Source organism: Ovis aries, chromosome 7, assembly GCF_016772045.2.
Source record: "Ovis aries strain OAR_USU_Benz2616 breed Rambouillet chromosome 7, ARS-UI_Ramb_v3.0, whole genome shotgun sequence".
Classification (NCBI taxonomy): domain Eukaryota; kingdom Metazoa; phylum Chordata; class Mammalia; order Artiodactyla; family Bovidae; genus Ovis; species Ovis aries.
In genome coordinates this window covers 70,834,024-70,840,333 of record NC_056060.1, presented here as the reverse complement: position 1 = coordinate 70,840,333, position 6,310 = coordinate 70,834,024, and positions in this window count along the sequence as shown.

The following is a 6,310-nucleotide window of genomic DNA, read 5'->3' as shown; positions in this document are numbered from 1 at the left end:
TGGCAAGTGTACTGCCTTAGAAATCAAATAAATGTGGTTTGAATCCTAGCCGTTCCCCATGGTGCTGAGGAGGGAGGCAACATGGCTGGAGCAAAAACAGCAAGAGCAGAGGTACGGTTGGTTTCTAACATCTTTGTGTGTGTGTGTGTGAGGTGGGCAGTGGGGATTGTACTTCAGGTCAGCTGCGTCAAGTTTGGAACAAGCAAATACTTTTTCTGTTTCTTTTGGTCTTCCCCCCCCACCCTGATATTATTTTATGCGTCATAATGACTGCCTTGTAAATTAAATTATCTAAAAGAAAATTTTTGTAAAGTTTTCACTTTTAGAGTTTGTGCCTGGAGGTACGACTATCTTTGCAAGAGTGACTGTGGTGTGATTTGGGGCTGTGAGGTGGGTGGAGATCAGACCATGCAGGATATTGAGGCTATTCTAAGGGATTTTGTCCTGACCCCAAGAGCAACGGGGAGACATCTAAGGATTTTAAACAGAATACGCATGTGACATGATTAGTTTTCTGTTCTGAAATGATTATTTGGGCTGAAGTGTGGAGCACATACTGGAAGGAACCAGAGTGGAGGTTCTTAGCTGTTTGGAGGCCAGTGCTGTGGTCCATGAGAAAGATAGTGGGTTAAGGGTGGTAGTGGTGGTGGAGATGGATGGGAGTAGATGATCTGAGGTATATTGAAGAGATAAAATTTACAGGACTTTGTGATGAACTGAGTACAGTTGGATGAGAAGACAGTGTCAAACATGATAGGTTTCTGACTGGTAGAACTGGTTGGATGGCAGATTAATTCACACAGGGATCCCTGGAAGAGGACCAAATTTTGAGGAGTGAAAGAAATAATCACTTTGGTTTGGGGCACAATGAGTGTGAGTTTAAGGTGCCTTTGAGACATACAAGAAGTGATGTCAAGAGTGTAGTTTAATATTAAAGTCTGAGCTCAGATGAGAGAACAGTGCAAGTCTATTAGTTTGATATAAAAAGGTAGTTCACTTTTGGACTTTTTAATGTAAACGTGTTATTGCTATAGCGTATGCAAACATTTCACAGCTATAATACCTGTGAGAAGCAACGCCTCGCATAAACCAAAATAAAGTTTTGTTTTATTTGTTTCACAAATGAGCAGGTTCATTTTTATAGGAAAGCAGTTAATTTTTCCCTGCTTTTAATTTTTTATTGCAAATGTGGAGGAATTTTGGCAGTAGCTATGACTGTTTTGAGCCAAATAGGTCTTATTTTTCTCCTATTATTACAGTTTCTCTTTTTTCATGATGCTTATTTGCCAGTTACTAGTTAGGTCAACTTCCTTTTGAAGGGAGTTGCCCTAGAATTGCAATCTTGCAATTTCTAAGCAGTAACGCCTCTGTCTACCCCATTAGAGAAAGTCACTAGAGAACTATTAACATTTTCTGAAGAGTCAAATCCCAAGTATATTTTAGGCTTAGAACAGAATGAGGTAGGCTGGTGGGGAGGGAGTGGTGGTGGTAAAGGAGATTTATTTTTAATCCTATTTTAAAGAAAGTCTGTAAAATGTTGCTTCTGTTAGTAATTTGGTTTCTTAAAGGGCTATAACTCCTTCAGAGCCTTTGGTTAACTCAGACATATTCTGTGGTCAGCTGTCCAAACTGGAGCTAGTTTTACTTAACCTCCCAGAAAACCTCCTGAGTAATACTAGATTTTTAACTGGGAAAAGAAGAGAAGTTGTTGGTGTACTAACTGGTCCTTTGATAACTCTTGACAATTCATCACTTTTCCCTTGCCGCACCTATTTATTCAGGTCTAAGTTTTCCTAATTGCTTCTTAGTTTCGCAGACCACTCTATGGTTGTCAGTTAATAACAATGATCAAAACAATATTGTTGATTTAGCTAATTTATTTCCCTTGATTGATTTTTCATGTATGATTTCACTAGAATTTATCTGCTATTTCTGTCAGTGAGTTAGAGAAGGGCAATTGTTATTAGTTTTATTTTTTTGATAGGTTAAACAGTGATCCAGAGAGAGAGTATCAGATCCGGGACTGGACCACAGGTATTTTGATTTCTCTCCTCACAAGGGTAAAAGTAAAGAAAGGAACTTAAAGAATAAAGGAGGGGACTTCCCCTGGTGGTCCAATGGTTAGGACTCCACACTTCCAATGCAGGGGATGAGGGTCCATCCCTGGTCAGGGGATAGGATCTTGCATGCTACACGGCATGGCCAAAAATAAAATTAAATAAATAAATAAAACAGCTAAGCTCTTTAAAAAAAAAAAAAGATAAAGGAGGGAATAGGAGTAACATAAAAAGTAAAATGAGTTTATTTGTTCCTTCAAGAATGCTTTAAAAAATCATCTTCAGTGTTTCCATGTACATGCCAGGAGCGAAAATTCCAATGGGAGAGACAAACCTATAAATATTATAGTACAGTGGGAAAAATTAAAGGGCCGTGGAAGAAGTACTGAAAAACAATAAATGGTAACACAAAGTAATTTTTGTTGGTGGGCTCAGTTTCTCAATCCTGACTATCTAATACTTTCTCATTTGTTTGTCTTGAAGTGGAGACTGTGTATGATCCTACATTACTATTTTTCACTCAGGCACTTGGTGTCTTCATACTATCTTGCCCACATTTTTGGCATAGGATTTCTTGATTTTCTCAAACATGCATTCTTTCTTAGGCACATTTTGCCAACTGAAGTTGTTTTAAACTCCCATTTTCAATTTTATGCTTCTAGAATTATGGGTTTGGGGCAGAGCAGGATGGCAGAGATCTCTGATAATGTCTCCTGGACTCTCCTTGTATCACTGAGGCAGATCTTGATAGAGCATCATGTCATACTCCTGAATTTCTAAATACTACCCATTTCCCCATGACCATCTAGCCAACCTAGGGATAGCTGATGGGCTAGATTCTGTGCCCTGTACTTACCTGGTTTTAAAAATAATTATTTCATAAGATTTTATTACAGCATTAAAAAGTAGAATTGGTTGGGCTTAAGTTCAGAAAAGGTATGGTAACTGATGTGACTTATTTAATAAAGTATAATTAACTCTTTTTTCCTAATGCATCATGCTACTTTGTGTCTGCTTTGTGTGTGTAACTTATCAAGAAATACACAACTGTTACTTCTTTACCTTTCAGATGTGATGGCTGACCTATTCTTGTGGTCAATTTTGAAGAAAGAGGTTTGCCTATGTATGCATTTATTTAAAAAGCATTTATTGAGCTCATTTGGTAAAGAATCTGCCTGCAATGCAGGTGACCCTGGTTTGATTCCTGGGTAGGGAAGATACCCTGGAGAAGGGAAAGGCTACCCACTCCAGTATTCTGGCCTGGAGGATTTCATGGACTGTATAGTCCATGGGGTCACAAAGAGTCAGACACGACCAAGCGACTTTCACTTTCACTTTCACACATTGTAGATACAGAGATGCCCTGCACCCAGTATGGTGGCAGGGTCCAAATGAATTGATAAGATAAGATATGTATGTGAAGACTGATTTTTAAATGATGACATAAAAGCAAATGTTTTAGTATTGTTACAAAAAAACAAAATCAGTCCATCTTTTCCTATTGAGTGTTTGGCACAAAGGTGAAATCTTTTCAGTGTTGTAACTTTATAAACCCTGGGCTTATGGAACAGCTGTAAATCTGGCTAGGATTTAGTTTATACTCTTAGATCGCAGAAGCTGTGAGGACTGTGGTTGTGACAGGACCATTCATCTTGTCCTCCGTAAATCCACAGACTTATAATCTTCACTCCAATTTGGGTAGAAGAGGAAGCTGAGACTAGTTTTGCCTTTCCAGTGATGCAGACACTGAATGGCTTGAATTTTCATCCTCACTGATTTCTTTTGCAAAATGCTCTTGCATGTCAGGTGTGGGCAGAGAAACCCTGTTAGGACTCCCTCCCCTTGCAAAGCAAAGTGGAGTGTTACTGTCACAACAAATGCACCTTTTCTTTTCCTCTAGTTTTCATAAAGGCCCAGGTGCATAAGCAAATGTCCTAGGGTTATTTGTGTCTTGCTCACAGAAAATTTTATATTTTCTATGTTTAAGGTCTTCTTTTGTCTCCTCTAAACTCTGTTATCTAGCCTACCAAGGACAGACGCTTATTCTTAAAATATAGATAAAGAAAAACAAGGTTCCCTACATGGAAAACGGTGACAGTTCAACCTGTTTGGCCTTTGTTTCACAACATAAAATTTATATATCTTGGTTATGGTCTGTACATTGCTCTGAAATCTTTGGTACAAATTAGTAATGACCTTTAGCTGTATTTGGCTTTGAAAACAATAGAGTAATTAATACACACTTTACGGAGCAGTTGCAGCTGGAGCTGACTGGAGCCACCTGACTTTTAAACAGTGTTTATTGCAAAGGTCATCTTACATCATTGCTCTATTTTCCAAGGTTAATTGCCAATTTGCTTTTAAATATTATGCAAAAGCATTGGCTTAGTTGTAGAAAACTTAGTCTTGGAGAATTTGATTCCGTTAGGGGTGAATAATTAATGTTCTGTGAAGTCACACGCCTGAAAGAACTCTAAAGTTCACCACGACTCTTCTTTCTTCTAAGTGTATCCTATTTTAAAAATTCCTGGAAACCTCTCTGTCAAAAAAGAAACAAAAATTTAAAAGCAAACATACTGAGAAAGTACAGAAAATATGATAGACAATAGATTGTTAATTTTGTTCTATAAAGAGCTTTATATAAATTTATGAGAAAATTATTAAGAATACATTAGGCACTTGGAGAAACGATATGGACAAATATTCCATAAAAGAGAGTTTGATTAATCAAAGTAAAAAATTTGTCAGTCTCACAGGTGTTATAGGTGTGTGATAAAGGATGCTTTTTCTTTCTTTTCCTGATTAGCATTGGCTTCAGAAGATTATAATACTAGTGAGAACATAGTAAGATAGGTACTATCTTTCATTACTTTGGGATGCATGAATTGATAAGATTCTTTTGCTAAGTAAGTTGGAAAACTGTATGAAGTTTCTTAAAAATACTCATACTCTTCATTTTCAGTAATTCCACTCCCAGGAATCTATTCTAAGTGTATACTGTTGCATAAAACATATAATGCACTGAAACAAAAATTAGAATCACAGTGAACATGTTTAGAGGTAGGAAATGAGTCAATAAACAATCTATATTTAATATTATATCATCATTGAACAATATTGTAATGTTAAAATATTTTTTCTAAAATGACAAATATCACGTGTTTCACTTACATGAGGTACCTAGAGTGGTAAAATTCATAGAGACAGAGAGCAGAATGGTGGTTGCTGAGGGATAGTGGGTAGTTATTCTGAAGAGGGTAGAGTTTCAGTTTGGGAAGATGAAAAAGTTCCAGAGACAGGTAGTGACAATAGTTGCACAACAATGTGAATGTACTTATTGTCACTGAATTGTAACACAAAAATGGTTAAAATGGTAAATTTTATGTTATACATGTTTTACCACAATCAAAAATTTTTAAGATCTTTATAGTAGTATGAAGAATGCTTGTTACATGATTTTAGTTTTAGAAAAGCATACATGTTCTGCAAAAGACACTATCAAGAGAAAAAGACAAGCTACAGACTAGGAGAGTGTATTTGCAAAGTACCTGTGATAAAGAACTATTATCCAAAATATATAAAGCACTCTTAAAACTCAACAATAAGAAAATGAAGCACTCAATTAAAGAATGGACCAGACATCTCACAACAGAAGAGATATAGATGGCAAATAAGCATATGAAAAAAATGCTCGATATCCTGTGTTGTTAGACAATTGCATATTAAAACAGCAGTGAGATACAACTACTTACCTATTCAGTTCAGTTCAGTTGCTCAGTTGTGTCCGACTCTTTGAGACCCCATGAACCGCAGCACACCAGGCCTCCCTGTCAATCACCAACTCCTGTAGTTTACCCAAACTCATGTCCATTGAGGCGGTGATGCCATCCAACCATCTCATCCTCTGTCGTCCCCTTCTCCTCCTGCCCTGAATCTTTCCCAGCATCAGGGTCTTTTCCAATGAGTCAGCTCTTCGAATCAGGTGGCCAAAGTATTGGAGTTTCAGCTTCAGTGTCAGTCTTTCCAATGAATATTCAGGACTGATCTCCTTTAGGATGGACTGGTTGTAACTCCTTGCAGTCCAAGGGACTCTCAAGAGTCTTGCCCAACACCACAGTTCAAAAGCATCAATTCTTCAGCCCTCAGCTTTCTTCACAGTCCAACTCTCACATCCATACATGACCACTGGAAAAACCATAGCCTTGACTAGATGGACATTTGTTGACAAAGTAATGTCTCTGATTTTTAATATG